The 13,413-nt window shown below is 44.0% G+C and overlaps 1 protein-coding gene across 6 annotated transcripts in view; it reads right to left on the bottom strand.

Annotated features, from left to right (window-relative positions):
- Positions 1-13,413, bottom strand: part of EHMT1 (euchromatic histone lysine methyltransferase 1) — a 155,522-nt gene that overhangs the window by 114,970 nt on the left and 27,139 nt on the right. Inside the window, exon 1 of one of the 6 annotated variants that reach the window (XM_086684655.1) lies at positions 3,980-4,001. The exons of the other annotated variants lie outside the window; for them this stretch is intronic. The gene's annotated coding sequence lies outside the window, so the exon portion shown is untranslated. Of the gene's footprint in view, positions 1-3,979; positions 4,002-13,413 lie in introns of those variants that run through there. 6 annotated transcript variants of the gene reach the window in all.

The following is a 13,413-nucleotide window of genomic DNA, read 5'->3' as shown; positions in this document are numbered from 1 at the left end:
TACAGACTCCCCGAAGGCAGGACCTGCACCTCTTCCAGGTTCTGAAGCTCATCAGCCCTTAGCCCCTACAGAAACAGCCACCCAGTTTAATTTTTAGTTGGGCATTCCACTTCTCAGCACTGTGAGGCCATGTGGCACAGTCAGAGCACCGGCCAGCAGTAACTGACCACGACTTCTGGGCATATCCTCAGAGCCAGAGCTCAACACTGGCTCCAGCCCTCCCACAATTACAGTGCACCTTACACAGGGCACCTCCCCTCTAAGGGCAAACTTCTCTTCTGAAGAATGCAGGAGGTAAAAATAAGACTGGACAGAGTTTATATACCAAGAAAAAGGAGAGGCCTATTCCTCTTTTCAGATCAGAAGAGTAACTCAAGCAACAATCCTAGCTGAAATATCAGGAACATAAAAGTAGCAGAAGACAGAGGTGGGAGACCACAAACCCAGGAAGGTACAGTGGGTATCTACTGGTCACCAAAGAATAACCCAGTATGAGCACATACACAACAGATGACTTCTTATACTCTCGAGGACATCATTCTACAAAGCGGAACTGTACTAGCCTGAAAGGAAGATGTGCCTTTGCGACGCACTGTCCCTGTAAAAATGTTTAGAAAATCCCCAATGGAGTTAGCATTCTAGCTTTATTAGAACAAAGGCACCATCTGGTGGTTAAAAGAATAAGTGCAGGCTATGGGAAGAAAGCCACAGAAATAAATATTAATAAATTTCCCTTCTAATCAGAAATTCTTGGAAAAAGACCACATTCCTAATCATATTGGTGATTAAAAAAAAAAATCTTTCTACAATACTGCTCTGTAACAGGATTGAAATAACATGGGAAAACAAACACCTTTATAGCTGAATTTCATTCAAAATTCCTATTTTGTCAAAAAGACTGAGCATGATAAAGAAAGTAAACCAAGAGTTGAATGTTTGGAAGCATATGACCAAAAAAAGGTGGAATTTATCCCCCATCACAATGCACGCTCTATGAGAAACAGGAATTTTGTCGGAGGTTTTTTTTTTCCATTGCTGGGCTACCAAGCCCTTCAGTGTACAATAAAACAGTAGTTCTCAAGCATTCCAGTTCCAGGACCATGTTATACTCTAGAGAGTACTAAGCATCCCAAAGAGATTTTGTTCCTATGGATCACGGCTATTGATATTTACAAACCAAAATAGAGAAAATCTTAAAATCACTGTCCCTTCCTTTAAAAATAATAACACATTACATGCTAACATAAAATATTTTTATACAAAGTAACTACTTTTCAAGAGAGCGAGAGGAGAGGCTCAGTCAGTTAAGCATATGACTCTTGATCTCAGCTCATGTCTTGATCTCAGGGTGATGAAGTCAAGCCCTGCGTTGGGCCCCAAGGGCCCCGCTGTGGGCCCCAAGATGGGCATGAAGCCTACTTAAAAAAAAGAAGAAGAAGAAAAAGAGAGAGTGTGTCATTTTTTTTTACAAGTCTGCAAATATCTCTTCTAGCTTAAGGTTTGGATGCTCACATGTCCTGCATCATGTAGCCAGCCTCTAGAAGTGTGCACTCTAGCCCCCTGACAGACCGGGGTGGGAAAAGCCAATGATGTCCTCCCTGGTGTTAGTACAGACGGTCTGACCTTACAGGTCTGGAAGGGTCTTGGGGACCTGCTACTGTGTCTGGTATGCAGCACGCGCTAATGGAGCTTTGTTGATGGGAGGGACAAAGGACAGAGCATGGGATGGAGATGGTAAGAGAAGGACAAGGGGGTAGGGAAAGGACCAAGTGCAGCCAAGTGTGGGAGGGGTGTGGCCTGGCCCCAAGCACTGCAGGGCTGGTACCCTTACTTTATACTGATTACAAGTATATGATGCAGCTGTTTTATTAGCTCTGTTTTTCAGAGTACCACCTCCACCTGGGGTCATCTTCCCTTCAGGTTTTTACTGTAATTTAAAAAAAACTAATGAGCATTAATCACATGAATTGAAATGCAGATAAATGAGGGTTGCTGTTAATTTGTTTGCCATAAAACTAATATATGCTCATTAAAAATTTTTTTTTAATATAACAAAAATCACAGTCAATCCAGCAATTCAGAATAACTAAGTAAACAACTGTATATTTCCATTTCTTTCCTAAACTTAGTATGAAAGTTTTTTTAATTGACATTCATCTTGGGGCGCCTGGATGGCGCAGTCAGTTGTGTCTGACTTCGGCTCAGGTCATGATCTCACGGTTTGTGAGTTAAAGACCCACACTGGGCTTTCTGCTGTCCCACAGAGCCGGTTTCAGATGCTCTGTCCCTGCCTCTCTCTCTCTGCCTTCCCCCACTCACGCTCTACCTTGAAATAAACATTTTTAAAAGTTGATGATCATCTGTAAAGTATACAAGTACTAACAAAATCACTATAGATAGGAAACCCTTAGTAATCTATTATTTAACCTCTCAAAAAAAAAATTAATTAATTAAAGAAACTCTCCAAGTATGGGTGCACAGAAGATCACATACTGTATGATTCCATTTATATGAAAAGTCTAGAAGTCCAGAATACACAAATCTACAGAGACAGAACACAGATGCCTAACTAACTGCCAGGGGTTAAGGGGAGGAGAAAATGCGAGTGACTACTGATGGTATAAGGTTTCTTTTGGGGATCATGAAAATGTCCTGGATTTTTTGTGCTCTATTCACGGACATACCCAAGTTTCCAGACTACTCATTCTGGTATATAATAGGTAATGAGTATCTGATGGATGGATAAATGGGGGAGTTGGTGGCTGCTGGAATGGATGGGGAGTGGGGGGGGATGGAGGGGTGGGGAGGAGAGTGAGTGGGAGAGTGGATGGGGGGTGGGGGGCGTGAGTGGGTGGAAAGTGGACGGGAGGGGGGGGTGCGGTGAATGAGGGTATTCCTCTCCTAGAAAGAGCCTGAAGTCTCATGTTGGTCAGGCTCCCAGGGGTGAACAGCCAGCACCACTTCTTCCTTTGACGGTCCTCCTCCTCCTCCTCCTCCTGCACACAGTTTCGCACAGTTCCAAGGGCCCCACTTCCTGCCCCAGGCAGAAAAGAACGTGCTCTTCAAAAATCTAAGAAGCAGCTGTGAGCTCTCCTTCGCAACATTTGCTCACTTTTCTTTTTCAAAGAAAGTCTGTGAAACAGAAATGCGTTAGAGGAAATGGACCTCGAAGAAGTCCCTCATAGCCTCTGTTACAATTCTACAGAGAGGCTTACCCTGAAGGTGAGCTAGTTTGGACGGGCTCTTTGCTGGATTCTGTGAAGCCCACCAAGCAGCACGCGCTCTACACAGCATGAACTCCAACACGGTTTCAAATGCCAAAAGTCCAGACCACTGTGATGAACAGTACAGAAGCGTATCCTTCCTCGACTAGTTCTCTAAAGAGATGACAAAATGCTTGACTGACTGTATTTTTTATTTTAAAAGGCCACCAAAACTTTTTACCTCACTTGAATTTTTTCACTTTGGTTATGCTGTCTTCTGTTAATACCATGGTCCTCAGATGATTTGTGCTGCTTCAAGAAGATAAAAATCTTCTAACATTTAAAAATACTCCCCATCTCTAAAATTCTCTTAAAATGAAAAGCAAATGTCTACCTAAGAGAGGCCTCCCCCACCAACCGCCTGCCTTCCCCACGTGCCTAGGCTCTGCCCCCACCTTGCACCTGCAGGCTTCACCTGCCAACGGTCTCCAGCCCACCCTGGTCTCCAGCCCACCCTTCGCACAGAAGGACCCTTCATCTGAGAGGGGTGGGGAAGGGGGAGGGAGGGAAGAGGAGAAGGAGAAGAAAGGGAGGGGAGGCCAGAACCTGCCCTTGCACAGGGTGCGACCTCAACATGGCCTGGGGAAAAGTTCCTCTAAAAGCACACTTTCCACTCAGAAAATAAGAAAACAAACACTCCATTATGGGCTGCTACGCTGCTAACATGAACCACCAATGAAATTTCCATCACAGGTGTTCAACACGCATCTGCATACCTGGTTAAATGGTTCCTCTCAGAACCACCACCCACAGCGGCGCCATTTCCCAGCGGGCCAGCGGGCCAGCGGGTGCAGGGCCTGGATTCACAGTGGCCCCGCGTTCAAGGGCAGGCACAAAGGAGCCGTCCCTATTGTTCCCTCTTCCTCATTCCGCTGGCTGAGCTGGAGTTTCCTCAGATCTAGGAGAGTAGCCTACCCTCCCCCACCCTTTTGTTCCAAGAATACAGTTCTAGAACAGGCAGCCTATGCACCAATCTGCTCCAATCCTGCGATTTCCAATAAGTAAAACCACAGCCCCTCACCAGGTCGCTCCCCCCAAGATGTGTCTAGCACGTGCTTATCCACTGTCTTGCTTTTCTACGGAACAGCTGAGAAAGCCCTTGTGGAAGCTCTGCTGCCTTGGGTCTCGGCATCTCTCCACGACCTCATTTCTGCCGTTCCAAGGAAAATGGAGTCCCCCACTCACCAAGGCAGACAGGGCCATCCTGCAACCTGAAAACGTGCTCAAGCAGATCCCATTAGGCAAGGCACCGCCTTCCAAGGGGCACTCTTGGGGAGTGGTCAGTGCCAGTCTCAAGCCCAGAGCTGACAGACTTCTTTCTCTTCAGCCTGCATGGAAAATGAGCCAACTGCAAAATAACATGGCCAGATCCTCCACACACAGCCTGGCTGGTCCCCGGCCCCCACACTCTCTCACTCATGCCCTCCTTGCTCCCCATCACCACTGAGGCCACCATGGGGCAGGGAAGGAAAAAACGAGGCAACACCATTAGTCAGCAAAAGCTTCCAGTACTTTCTCTGTAAACGTTGAAGCAAGAGAAAAAATACTGGTTTATCATCGGCTTAACTAGTTAGGAGCTTCTTCCTGCAATACAGAACAGGCCTTACATAGTTTTCAATAATCAGAGCTTTGGAGGGATCGCCCACCCCCACTCCCAAGAAAGCACACACATCTGGTGACAGGACATCACGACAGGGTTATTCTGTAGGGGGTGGGGTGGGGCGGGGGTGGGACAAGGAGGTGACCCCACCAACACCCTACCTCCTAGGCCCTGCCCCCAGCCTAGGAGCACCTTCGTGAAGACAGGGGTTAAACAAGAGAGGAAAAATATTAAACGCCATGTTCCTTGCCTGCACCTCTATCCGTTTTTTCCCTCCTGCACTAGTGCAGTTGTTGGCTGCGGCCACTGCAGGGGAATCACAGCAGCTCCACTGCCCTTTTCCACCATCTGTAAGCACCTCCTGAAATGGAGGAAGCTCAAGGCAGGGAGCAGTCCAGAGGTACAGGCCCACAGTGCACCTGAACCCCCTCAGATAGTTACAACGAACATTTTAAGTGAGCTGAGTTTTCTCAGGAGGAAACCATTCTACGTTTAGCGTCTTCACCCTAAAAACGGGGAAAGGTCTTTCTAAAGAAACCATCAAAACAGCTCATCCCTACCACCACCAAAAGAAAAATCACTCTTAGGGTCTCTTGGGATCAGCTTTGTATAAAAAATACTAACAGAAACCTAGGATAGGAACCTGAGGTCAAGTGTAAGGGAACAAGAGTCATCTTACCAGCCCTGTCATAAGGAACTCACCTTACAGATGACCTTTAGAGCCAAGAACCCAGTGACTGAATCACAGGGAAGCAAACCTAAAGCTTGCCATGTACATCAGACCCCTGCTCCAAGTGCTCCTGCCCTCCCAGCGCAAGCACACCTTGGAGGGGGGCGGTCTCAGGGCCCCAGTCAAGTGTGAGAGCAGCGGGTCTCCACCCACATGTCCCCCATCCTCCACTATGGAATTTCCTCTTCAGGAGAAGAGACCCTTCCACAGCTGTGCCGCCCCTCCAATCAAGTCCGAGTTGTGGCTCTTAATACAAAACGAAATATTTGAAGCCCCTTTTTTAAAAGAGGCAATATAGGGGCGCCTGGGTGGCGCAGTCGGTTAAGCGTCCGGCTTCAGCCAGGTCACGATCTCGCGGTCCGTGAGTTCGAGCCCCGCGTCAGGCTCTGGGCTGATGGCTCGGAGCCTGGAGCCTGTTTCCGATTCTGTGTCTCCCTCTCTCTCTGCCCCTCCCCCGTTCATGCTCTGTCTCTCTCTGTCCCAAAAATAAATAAAAAAAAACGTTGAAAAAAAAGAGGCAATATTTTAAAAGTAGTGTTTCAAGCAAACTTCAAAATAAAACCACAAATATTATTTCCTATTTTTGAGGTTATATGAAAAAAATAATACTAACCTTCCTATATAAATGCTCTTCTGTAAACTCCCTACCCACCATGCTGTATTTTCGGTTGGATGCTGGGGCCTGCGGGCTGTGGCTGAACCCCAGAACCATCATAGGGAGGGGGTCAAGTCAAAGGTCAGCCAGAAAAATGAAGGTCATTCTTCTTGAAGTACCTGGATTCCATTCAGCCAAGAGCAAACGACAAAGACACCAAACTCAGACACAGACTGGAAGTTCAGCTGTAGAACACACATTATCGATGGAGCCACGGTCCTGTACAAATCTACCGACAGCTCATGAAGAACAGACAACAGGGGCGCCTGGGTGGCGCAGTCGGTTGAGCGTCCGACTTCAGCCAGGTCACGATCTCGCGGTCCGTGAGTTTGAGCCCCGCGTCAGGCTCTGGGCTGATGGCTCAGAGCCTGGAGCCTGTTTCCGATTCTGTGTCTCCCTCTCTCTCTGCCCCTCCCCCGTTCATGCTCTGTCTCTCTCTGTCCCAAAAATAAATAAACGTTGAAAAAAAAAAAAATTAAAAAAAAAAAAGAACAGACAACAATCCGACCCCACCCTCAGTTCCCACTCCTCAGACTTACAAAGGAAAGAAAAGTCAGGCTGATTAAAGAAACATAAAAGCACAGGTAATGAAAACAGATACAACCATTCGCTCATTATTAAGAAAATGCATTTAAAACAACGAAGATACCATTTTCACCTATCAGATGGGCAAAAAATCTTAAACCCTGACAATATGAGAATAGGGATAAACAGGCAATTCTCATATACTGTTGGGATAATAAAATTAATGAAACTGCATTGGGGGCAGCTTGGCAACATTTATAAAATTTTAACACATACGTAACCCTTGGCAAGGCAAGGGTTATTTTTTGGTTTATCCTAAGATACCCTTGCAAAAGGACTCCAAATCATACCTAACAAGGACATCCACTCAGCCTTCTTTCTAGATTAGACCATCTAAAATATCCACCAACCTGGGGTGCATGGGTGGCTCAGTTGGTTAAGCGTCCGACTCTTGGTTTCAGCTCAGGTCATGATCTTGCAGTTTGTGGGTTCGAGCCCCTCATTAGGCTCTGCACTGTTAGCATGGAGCCTGCCCAGGATTTCTCTCTTTCCCTTTCTCTCTGCCCCTCCCCTACTTGCTCTTGCTCTCTCTTTCTCTCTCTCAAAATAATAAATTTTTTAAAAATATAGTAAAATAAATAAATAAATATCCACCAACTAGATACAGAAATTGTTAGAGGCTCACAAGGAAATACTTAAAAGCTCTTGAAAAGTGTAAGAAAAAGCTGATGAGCTACTGGGGGAAAACCATGGAGACAAACACAAGTTAAGGTACAGAAGAGTGTGTCTGTGAGATCCCTGTAAGAACAGAGATGCTGGCATGTGCACAAAAATCTTTTGGGAAGGAATTATAAGAAATTATTAATAGCACGTGACCTTTGTAAGGAAGATTAAGAGCAGAAAGGATGCAAAAAGTTACCCTGCAACACGCACCTTTCCTTACTATTTATTCTTCTTTTCTTTGGGCCACCAGTGTGCTAAGAATTCTGACGCACCCAGCCTCGCACAGTGTGCTGGTCCCAGTGGGCCCTGCTGCTCCACCTACTCGGTTCTTTAACCATGTACTAAGCACCCATTGCCCCACCAGTCACAGCAAAACCAGGATCTTGATGAGAATCTCTGCCCATCCAGCCACATGGTCTCCCCAGGCCATCACCCCTACCTCTTCATACCCAAAATAACTATCCAAACAGAACCTGTGGACTGCAGCTTCATGGGAAAAGGTCACCAATACCTTTGTCAAGGGGTTAACAACAAATCCATCTAAAGAAGGTATAAATGAACAGGAAAATGAATCCAAGAGATGGAAAGAGACAATAAAATGATTGGTAATTTCTATTATAAATGAAAACTTCTACGGAATACATCAGCAACTTGAATCCAAAAGCATAGAAAACACTACCAGGCATTACTGGGTGTATCCCAGGTATACGAGTGTGATTTAACTTTATAAAATTCATAAATGTAATCTACCAATTTAACAGATTTTTTTTAATGTTGGTAAAATTCAATACCCAAGTATGATTTTAAAAACTCAGTAAATTAGGAACAGAAATTTGCTTATTCTGATAAAGAGTATTAAAAAACTAATAAAGTTGGGGCGCCTGGGTGGCTCAGTCGGTTAAGCGGCTGACTTCGGCTCAGGTCACGATCTCACAGTCTGTGAGTTCGAGCCCCGTGTCGGGCTCTGTGCTGACCGCTCAGAGCCTGGAGCCTGTTTCAGATTCTGTGTCTCCCTCTCTCTCTGACCCTCCCCCGTTCATGCTCTGTCTCAAAAATAAATAAACGTTAAAAAAAAAATTAAAAAAAAAAAAAATAAAAATAAAAAACTAATAAAGTAAACATCATGCTGTGATATTGCAATTTATTACAGGAAATATGTATTTAGTCTTCTTCCTCATTTCTGGCTCAAGTCCCCAAAACTTCTGCAATTTCCCAAGCATAGAGAGTGATGCAGGTGTCTTTTTTTATGTTAATGAGATGACTTTGGGAAAGCCCTAAAGGACGGGAACTGCTTGCCCATGAATCCTGCCAACCACAGGATTAGAGGGGTAGGACTTCCAGTCCCAACCAGACCTCTGGGGAGGTCAGAGGGGCTGGAGGCTGAATCAATTGCCCACCAATGGCCAATGAGTTTAATAAACAGCTAAGTAATAAAGCCTCCATAAAAACCCTAAAGGGCAGGGTTCAGAGAACCTCCAGATTGGTAAACACGTGGAGATTTTTCAGGAAAAGCAGCACACCTGGTGAGGGCATGTAAGTACCTGCCCTTCCACACACCTGGCCCTGGGCATCTCTTTCATTGGGCTATTCCTGAGTCATATCTCTTTATAATAAACCAGAAATCTAGTAAGATGAGTCTCTGAGTTCTGTGAGCCATTCTCGCAAATTAATCAAACCTAAGGAGAAGGTCAATGGAACCTCCAATCTGTAGCCAGTCAGTCAGTAGCAGAGGTAACCACCTGGATTTGTGACTGGCATCTTAAATGGGAGAAGGAGCAGGCTTGTAGGACTCGACACTTAACCTGTGGAACCAGATACTTTCTCCAAGGAATGTCAGAAATGAGTTGAATTCATGGACACTGTACACCCTGCTGGTATCAGAGAACCGCTTGGTACTATATGTGGGGAATGGCCCTCCCCACGTGGAATTGGGCCAAGGAACCCCAAAAGACATTGTAAATGCATTTCCTACAAAATACAGAATTGGATTGATGAGTTCAAGCCCCATACCAGGCTCTGTGCTGGCAGTGTGACGCCTGCTTAGGATTCTCTCTCTCCTTCTCTCTCTCTCTGCCCCTCCTGCTCTCATTCTCTCTCTCTCTCTCTCTCAATAAACAAACAAATAAACAAACTTAAAATTTTAAAAAAAGGAATAATAATACAAATAAACAACGGGCACCTGGGTGGCTCAGTTGGTTGGTTAAGCATCTGACTCGTGATTTCAGGTCAGGTCATAATCTCACGGTTTCTGAGTTCAAGCCCTGAATCAGGCTCTATGCTAACAGCACAGAGTCTGCTTAGGATTCACTCTTTCTGCCCCTCCCCTGCTTGCACACGCGCACACTCTCTCTTTAAATAAATAAATAACCTTTAAAAAATGAATAAATAAACGAAACCAAGAACAAGGGCAACCACCAGCATTGCCTCCATTCAACACTAACTGGTACAATTAGACAAGAAATTTGCAGTATGAGTATCAGAAAGGAAGAAATAAGACTGTTAGTACTTGCAGATCCCATGACCTATAAATGACTAGGAATAACAGCAGAGCTTAGGAAGGTGACTGTATGTAAGGTTAAATATTCAGCTGCCTTGCTATGTACCACCAGTGAACAATCAGACATGGTAATAACAGAGAGAACATCATTTAATGATGGCATCAGAGAATCATCGGTTTAGGAAAAATATAATTTCATTGAAACTTTTTATTCAAAAACTGAATGGAGGGGCGCCTGGGTGGCGCAGTCGGTTAAGCGTCCGACTTCAGCCAGGTCACGATCTCGCGGTCCGTGAGTTCGAGCCCCGCGTCGGGCTCTGGGCTGATGGCTCAGAGCCTGGAGCCTGCTTCCCATTCTGTGTCTCCCTCTCTCTCTGCCCCTTCCCCGTTCATGCTCTGTCTCTCTCTGTCCCAAAAATAAATAAACGTTGAAAAAAAAATTAAAAAAAAAATATTAAAAAAAAATAATAAAAAAAAAAACTGAATGGATAGGGATGTCTGGGTGGCTCAGCTGGTGAAGCACCCGACTTTGGCTCATGTCATGATCTCATGGTTCGTGAGTTCAAACCCTGCATCAGGCTCTCTGCTGTCAGCACCAAACCCGCTGTGGGTCCTCTGTCTTCCTCTTTCTGCCCCTCATACCCCCTATCTCAAAAACAAAAACAAATAAACATTAAAAAAAAATTTTTTTTTAAACCTAAATGAATAGAGAGACATACTATATTCACAAATAGGAAGACACAATATTGGGAAGATGTCCATTCTCATCAAATTGATCTACAGATTCAATGCAATTCCAATTAATACCCCAACAGCATTTTTCATGAAATTTGAGGATTCTAAAGTTTATATTAAAGAATAAAGGGTCAAAATTATCCAGAATGCTTCCGAAGGAAGCATGGAGGAGTGACTTGCCCTACTAATTTCCAGGATGTATGATGAAACAAGGTAACTGAGCAGCATACTGCTGCTGGCAAGCTGGCCAAAGGCATAAATCCAGAAAGAAATTCACACACATGTGAATTCTGAGATATGGGGCATCAGTTTCATGGAGAAAGGAAGACCTGTTCAATACCTGAAGCTAGGAAGAAATGATGCAGGACATGAAAAAAGAGGACACGGAATCCCAACTGACATTTTTTAAAAATCTTTTTTTAAATACAAGAAAAAAGCCAACTCCAGAAGAAATAAGGAATTCAACATCAAAAACTAAACTAAGGGGGTGCCTGGGTGGCTCAGTCGGTTAAGTGTCTGACTTTGACTCAGGTCATGATCTCACAGTTTTTGAGTTTGAACCCCACATCAGGCTGTCTGTCAGCAAACAGCCCACTTAGGATCCTCTGACCCTTCTCTATGCCTCTCCTCCACTTGCACTCTCTCTCTTTCTCAAAAATAAATAAAATTTAAAAAATAAAAATAAGAATACATTTTTAGGCCCCAATTTTTTTTTAATTTTTTTTTAAATTTTATTTATTTTTGACAGAGAGAAAGACAGAGCATGAGCAGGGGAGGGGCAGAGAGAGAGGGAGGCACAGAATCAGAAGCAGGCTCCAGGCACTGAGCTGTCAGCACAGAGCCCGATGTGGGGCTCGAACTCACAGACCACAAGATCATGACCTGAGCCGAAGTCAGACACTCAACCGACTGAGCCACCCAGGCACCCCTCTTAGGCCTCAATTTTTCAGAAAATAATGTGACATTAAAATTTCTAAGTACTGAAAAGCACAGTTAGGAATGATATCTATCTTGGACTGGGCAGAAGAAAAGTAAATGGAAACAATCTGTGGAAAACAGTAAGCACTATGGAAAAAAGCTATTTAAAATACATGTACTGGCCACCAACGTTCATATGTAACATTCATAATGGACACCTACACTGGCGCATAAAGGTGCACAATAATCTACAAGGACAAGCACTGAAGCCACAGTGCACAGAGAGACACATGATGCGGTGCCCTCAAGTGCACATTCTTAAGCGAAGGGGACAGACAGGGCAGGACATCGAACCCCTGAAAAAAATATATGAAAAACTGCACCAAAACCATAAAATACCTAGGAATAACCATAACCAAAGAGGTGAAAAATCTATACACTGAAAACTATAGAAAGCTTATGAAAGAAATGCAAGAGGACACACACAAAAAACGAAAAATATTCCATGCTCCTGGATTGGAAGAACACTGTTAAAATGTCGATACTACCCAAAGCTATCTACATATTCAGTGCAATCCCTATCAAAATAACACCATCATTCTTCACAGAGCTAGAACAAACAATTCTAAAATTTCTATAGAACCAGAAAAGACCCCGAATAGCCAAGCAATCTTGGAAAATGAAAACCGAAACTGGAGGCATCACAATCCTGGACTTCAAGACGTATTACAAAGTTGTAATCATCAAGACAGTATGGTACTGGCACAACAACAGACACTCAGATCAACAAGTGGTGCTGGGAAAACTGGACAGCAACATGCAGAAAAATGAACCTGGACCACTTTCTTACACCAGACACAAAAATAAACTCAAAATGGATGAAAGACCTTAACATAAGACAGGAAGCCATCAAAGTCCTCGAGGAGAAAGCAGGCAAAAGCCTCTCTGACCTCAGCCACAGCAACTTCTTACTCAACACATCTCCGGAGGCAAGGGAAACAAAAGCAAAAATGAACCACCGGGACCTCATCAAAATAAAAAGCTTCTGCACAGCCAAGGAAACAATCAGCAAAACTAAAAGGCAACCGATGGAATGAGAGAAGATATTTGTAAATGACGTATCAGGTAAAGGGTTAGCATCCAAAATCTATAAAGAACTTATCAAACTCAACACCCAAAAAACAAACAATCCAGTGAAGAAATGGGCAAAAGACATGAATAGACACTTCTCCAAAGAAGACATCCAGATGGCCAACCAACACATGAAAAAATGCTCAACATCACTCCTCATCAGGGAAATACAAATCAAATACAAATACAAATACAAACAATGAGATACCACCTCACACCTGTCAGAATGGCTAATAGTAACTCAGGCAACAACAGATGTTGGAGAGGATGCAGAGAAAGAGGATCTCTTTTGCATTGTTGGTGGCAACGCAAGCTGGTGCAGCCACTCTGGAAAACAGTCTGGAGGTTCCTCAAAAAACTAAAAATAGAACTACCCTACAACCCAGCAATTGCACTACTAGGTATTTACCCAAGGGATACAGGTGTGCTGTTTCGAAGGGACACATGCACCCTCATGTTTATAGCAGCACTATCAACAACAGCCAAAGTATGGAAAGAGCCCAAATGTCCATCGACAGATGAATGGATAAAGATGTGGTGTATATATATGTGTATATAAATATATATATACATATACACATATATATACATATATACACACACATACATACATACATACACACAATGGAGTATTAC

This window comes from Puma concolor, chromosome D4 (genome assembly GCF_028749965.1).
Source record: "Puma concolor isolate L17-30 chromosome D4, mPumCon1.1.hap2, whole genome shotgun sequence".
Taxonomy (NCBI): domain Eukaryota; kingdom Metazoa; phylum Chordata; class Mammalia; order Carnivora; family Felidae; genus Puma; species Puma concolor.
The sequence above is the reverse complement of the archived record's forward strand: the minus strand, read 5'-3'. Positions and strand labels throughout refer to the sequence as shown.